The following is a 6,693-nucleotide window of genomic DNA, read 5'->3' as shown; positions in this document are numbered from 1 at the left end:
ACCCTTCAGACCCCTATCACACTTTCCAGAGAGGAACTCGCTTTTTCCCAACACGCTGAAAAAAAATCATAAATCTGTGAGTTCCACAGACCTGTGGCATGAGCTAAGGTGTTTTTATAGCGCTCGGCACATATGTTTCACCCAATGACTCTGTCTTTGAGCAGCTAATGCTTAGATTCTGATTAATTCCCCTCACGTCTTACATTTTTGTTGAAAACTTTGTCAAATTCATTGTTTTTTTCGACAATGAATTAAATGAGATTTTTTCACTATCAACTTTTGAAGGAAAAGAGGATACATTCTTCTCCACGAAAATCAAAGTTTATATTCACAAACAATACTGTCGGCGGCACAGGACTGTGGGGGAAAAGGTGACTGAGTGTAGCTACATGTCCTCGTGTTAGGACGGCCCACAAAGATACTTGATGCTGCATCTTCTTACTGGTTTAATGACCATCACAGTAACTTCTTGTGTCTCATTGTCACTTTGAGGTTCCCTCCCTTGGTTGCCATGTCTTTGTGCTAAGCTAAGCTAACCGACTGCTTTTGATAGCTTAATATTTACCATACAAACATCAGAGTGGTATCAATCTTCTCACCCAGCCCAGTCGATTCTATGTGTGTACAAAAACATGACTTTAGACGTTCCAGTTCAATATGGCATGCAATCCTTCCCATTAAGTTCAGTGGAAAACAGATGGGTCCAAATCCCACGCATAAAACTATCAGGTGATGTCTTGTAAAGGGTTGGAAAGCCCAGGTAAGATGGCGGATGGGTCAAACAAACACAGGACTCTGACCCGGGAGACCAGTGTGCCAAGTTTGACTTTAAGTTACATATATAAGTTGTAGCGTATTCGACCTGCATGTACGTCACCTTCTCCTAAACCTAACCAAGTAGTTTTGTTAACTTAACCTAACAAAACTGCAACTGTTTCATGTTTGTTTTCCTTGCAAAACAACAAAGATCAACATTATATGGATCTGCTCCCCACAGAAATGATTTAGAAGGATTGGCGTGTCACCTACATGCAAAAGTAGACTTTGGCGTATGTACTGCCCCAATTAGTCATGTTATTTTTACATTGATTGTTGAGACCTGGTTGTCTCATCTAACTCTAACTAGATGTTGAATTATTCGGTCATCGGCCAGTTCAATTGTCTTTTTTTCCTCCACTAGTCGTGTGTTAGCGGCTCTCAGCTTTGGCTATGCATTTGATGCAGCGATGTCTCCGCATCCACTTACATGACCCAACGCAGCTAAACCAGAATCGTCACCCCTCAGCAAATCCTCCACAAGGCAGCACATACACATCCTGTGCAGCGGCGTGATGCTGGAATAACAAATCCTCTGCCACTTTCAGCAGTTGAAGAATTATCTCGCTATCCACTCCGTCTGCTTGACAGCCCTGCATATGCATGTCCGAGCAGACCAGGAGGATGAGAGTGGGAATGGAAGGTAGTCAGGAGGAGGTGGGGGGGCAAAGCTTGCTTGATTTTTTTTTTCTACCTTTTTTTCAGTATGTGCTTTAGTTGCACCCACTTCCTTCATGGTAACAGCTGTCAAAACATGGTCGGATTACAGCGCACCGCAAAGTTAGAGCTCATATTAGAGCCTGGTACAGGGCAGGAAGTTAGGAGGAGTCCAGCAAGCGGGGTACATTAAAGCCTCTCAGTTTCTCAGAGCAAAGAAGCTAGGACCCCAGGGGAGGAATAGCTAACACCAGGAGGGGGCTGCTCCTGCACTGCTAATTTAGGTACACGTGTCAGGGATATCATGGGCTTTTCCACTGATGTTTTAGGTATTAGAACAGATACACTCCGAAATTGCGTATTGTTTTCCCACCCGGATGTAAAGTTCCTATTCGCAGCCTGGGATCACAAAGGTTCTTTTCTCTCGGATTAGTCGAGCTTCAGGGCTTGTATGATGAGGCCCAAAGATATTTGCAAGCTTGTTGGGAGAGAAAACTCCCTGAAATCTCCACTCATCTGCTGAGGGAATACTGCTTGTTGAAATAATATCAGTTCAGCAGGGTGATTCTCCTGCTCCTACGTATGTCTGAACGCTGTAAACCCAAAACAGAAATGTTTATATCTCCCACTAATGAGTTTCAACGTAACTTTGTTTGACATCGAAGTGAAAACATCACTGCCATGGTACTACGCAGTGTAATATGACGGAGGATTCGATAATCAGTTTACACTAGATCAATATGAAATGTCATAGCAAAGAGAGGGTGATCCTGCATGAAACTGTGAAAATCCAACAACGTCTGTATCAGATTCCCGTAAACACTTAACCTCAACAATGACGTCCGATCACACAGAAGAAAGGCTTTCTTGCTCCAGTCACTGTTCTTCCGTCGAAAGGTGGACCTCAGCCAGTCCAGAGATTTGAACAGGAGACTTTAAGGTCACTTCCCATCACATCTGCTGCTGTAGCAAAGGGGGAAACCCCAAAGTGACTGTTTCTCTTGCTGATCTCTTTTAAGTTGGAGGCAGAAAATTAATATTAATTCCACAAAAGTTGATATTCTGCACAATTTAGTGTCTCTTTTTTTCAAGTTTTTGATGAAACAATCTCAATCCAAGGGCATCACTTCATGTTGAAGTAGTGGGGACATAAGGGTAAGTTATATGTCAGAGTAGATAATTACAGTAGGGCATTTCAAACTTCATTTCATCTCATTTGTTACATAACATTCTCGCTGTCAGGACATTTTTAACAAATCATGCTTTTAGAGTTGCACCGTGCTACTTCTTTACGGGCCTATAAACGGAGACAGAGCTCTTGATATAAGTAATAGCAGTTTGCCAAAGAAAAAGAGTTTTCAATGTACTTTAAAGCTTTATGTTGACATGTGTATTTGTAAACATCAGAGCAAAACAGGCTTGTGTTTTGAATTATGGTGAGGTGAGAACAAAAAGAAATCATATTGCCCATCCAGAAGTCCATCAGTTCAAGAATATAGGACTATGTAACAACTTGCCAGCGTCTCCAATGTAAATGACACCGCACAATGCTTATCTGCTTGTTCTGGAGCTTACGACTATTACTTTTAAGTCTCAAATCACTATGTAAATACTAAAATCTGTATAGTTTATAATAACAGTGTAAGTGTAACACTATGCAGAAACTTAAAATTAGGCAAGCTAATCCATTTTAATCAAGTTAAATCTCTTTTGATAGACTTAGAGCAGTGTAAAAACATGTTTTCTTAATTAATTAATGTTGTCTTTCATGTATTGTAATCAGGCCACCTTCGCTGTTTTAACAAAAGATAATAATGATTATTTTTTAAAAACCAACATGAATCACAGATCCCAGACGTCCCAGAATGATGGGAATATGTATGTTTCAGTTTCAATTGGGTAGACTAAATGTGCTAAAGACCATTTTATCCAACTGCAAGCTCCAAAACAAGCCAGTACGTTTTGTCAACTGCTGTTTCCGGTGTCAGGAATGAACTGTCAAAATCAATATTTTAAGTTTGATTTGCTTCCACTGGCAGAAAATCCACTGCCTTCAATGAGGTGACAACCGAATATAATCAGCTTCATATTACTTGTTTTTGCAGCTACTTTTGCCAAAGGCTGTTTGGATCATTCAGTTGATCCTCCAGTGTGAAACTGTGAAAATGAGAGTTGTTGCCAGTGCCGTTCACTTCTGCAGACATCTGCGTGACTTGAAAATATGTATCTCGAGAACTAATGATCATTTAATCCATAAACTGTCAGAAAGTTAGGGAAAATGTCTATCATAGTTCTTAGAGCCAAAACAACTCATTTGAATTTGTAGTGTTTAATTTGTCTGATTAACACTACACAGCTTCATGAAGATATAAAACTGACCTAAGACCTCCAAATTTGAGAAGCAGGATGTAGTTTGACAAGTTATTACATAAAAAAAACTGTTGTGCATTAATTTTCTAATCAATTAATCAACATAACTACGTGTCTGTGTTCCGTCCCAAGCCATTACTTCAGGATAATCACATCATATTGAATTATTCAGGGTAATCTGATGGACGAAATGCTCAATGTGCTGCTAAAGAATGAAACCACACATGAAATAATTTAAAAATTCATTTATTATTTCAGATTTTTTTCGCCTTTGTTATACAAAGATGTTAAATAACTTAAATACATTCTTACCAGTCATTTGTGATCTGTTTATACCTACAAGCTATACACATGAGGTAGAGGAAAATAATTTAGGGTTCCCATAAGACATGAATAAGTGAACATGGACAAAGCTCTGTTGGTGTAGTATCATCACAAAGGGCAATACACGGTTGGTGTGTTTTATCTTTGTTTTACAAGCACAGCACAAATCCTAACAAGTACATGTACATGTAAAGTGATCCAAATGTAGAAACTAGTCCAAACTGATGCAATCGTGAGTTTATACCGCGTCGATATGGTGATAACCAACATTACAAAGTCTTTTCACAAAAGTCGATTATACAAACAGATCAAATCCTATAAAAACAATAATGTTGATGAGTGTGATTTTGTTTGAATACTCTCAAAAGTGTGATCATGATCGTGCGCATGAATAAAAGACAGCTAAAGGTGAGTTGATTCTAAATTTGTTAGGATTTGTTAGTGCTTAGATAACAGCAAACGATGAGATATGAAATGAAATATGTTTAAAGTATACACTGCTTCTCGAAGCCTCCACCCCAAAAAAAGGAACAAAAAACACCCAAAAGAAAAAAAACAAAAAAAAACAGAGTAAAAAATACAGGATATAAAATCAATTTAGACTTTGACGTTATTTACACTAAACACATGCTCATAATATATTTAAAAATAATTTATCTTTTATTTTTTCTCTACAAAACAGAATTTTGTACATGATCCACTGACGACTAAACAGTGCAGAGTTTTTGGATTTGAGAATATGGACGACTTTGACATCTAAAAACCGACTGGCTGCTGCATCATGCTCCTCTTTCTCGGGAGACATTTTTAGGCCTATGTACAATCTATAAACAAACAAAAAAATGCACTCGGTGTGCATTTGGTATTCCTGTCATGCCTGTTTTGAATCAATAGTAGAGGAACCTCAGTGTGTTTGGGCCGAGGAGTGTGTGTGTGTGGAGGACGCACACACGCCGAAAGCTGTGGGAAGCAGGCATTTATGCTTCGAGTCTCAGCATAGCTATTATGGTTTCCATGTAGCGTGCAAAGTTCTATGTATATGTTTTGACCAGTCTTTATTTGGCATGCCTTCTCATATCAAAATGCTTGGAATTCATCTCCTCGGGACAAATAACCCGTGCGAGGCTCGCTTCCTTAAGCATGATATTGCTGTCAAGGATGGTGGTTTAATATCTAATACATTGTGATAAACATCTTTAAAAAAACTAAACCATCCGTTAAAGGTAGAAGCCGTTTTTTAAGGATGTTTGGCATGGTGCTGTATCGCTGATTACAATCTGTATTGTATACTGTAACCGTATTGTTACAGCAGCTGTTTCCTCAAGTTTCTTACTGCCATCAATTTCTGTTTCAGGTGCTTGTGAGAGTTGAACATGTGCCTCACTTTTTGTCTCTATACCACAGGAGAAGAAACCTTTGCTATTTACATTTTTTTTTTTTTTTTTTTAAGGACCAAAAAAAAAAGATTCTGCACTGCACTGTATCCATAAATACAGATTTTAAAATACTTTAAAGGGCTTTTGGGCTTCAGTGCGTGAATGGCGATATAATACAAAGCTGGGTCCCTCACTCAGTAGTTAATTCACACCCATCTAAAACAAGGCATATCTTATAGTATATAACATAATGGTCTGAGAGTGCTGAGAATACAATTAAATATTATTGTCTGCATTGTTTGTGTGTACAGAGGCATTTCTCATAAAATTAAATCTTTGACTCCACGGTAATGTCTTAAAGCCATAGTCGGACATTTTAGGAAATATATTTGCTTTCATTCCAAGTGTTAGATGAGGACATCGATACCACTGTCATACCTGGCACAGTAAATTTGAAGCCATCAGCTTAGCTTAGCATAAAGTCTGAAAACAGCAGAAAAACAACTAGCTAAAGGTAGCAAAATTCCACCAACTAGCACCTTTGAAGCGCAGTAATAAGTATGCTGTATCTCATGTCGCCACGCTCCTTGTGTTTCTTACACTTATGTTTGGATCAATCAAACAAGACATAACATGCTAATGAGTGAGCTTTAGAGGTGGGCAGCGTCAGGCTCGCTGTTTTATGCTTTTTCCAGACTTTATGCTAAGCTAAGCTTTCAATCTAAACTTTGTATCAAACACGTTTAATCCACGCAAAACCTGAAGTGCAAAAAGAACCAAGAAGCAAGACAACTTGAGATAAAGCATGCTAATTAGTAGCTTTATACATGCTGAAAAGCGGATTTTGTTGCCTTTGGACAGAGCCATGCAAACTGTTTGCTTGTTGCCTGTCTTTAAGCTAAAGTAAGCTAACTGGCTGCTGGCTGTGGCCTCATATTAACCGGACAACACAAGCTATAACAGCCTAATTAGCTAGCTTTAGATATGCTGATATGCTGAAGCTAACGTAAGCTTACTATCTGCTGGCTGTGACATACTAAAGAAGATATTTCATGCTAATATTTGAGCCTTACGGTGCTAATAAGTTGATTTTGTTGCCCTCAGGCTGGGCCATGCTGGCTGTTTCTTCGTTTCCAGGCTTTACACTAAT

This window comes from Pagrus pagrus (genome assembly GCF_965226575.1).
Source record: "Pagrus pagrus genome assembly, chromosome: 12".
Lineage (NCBI taxonomy): Eukaryota > Metazoa > Chordata > Actinopteri > Spariformes > Sparidae > Pagrus > Pagrus pagrus.
The sequence above is the reverse complement of the archived record's forward strand: the minus strand, read 5'-3'. Positions refer to the sequence as shown.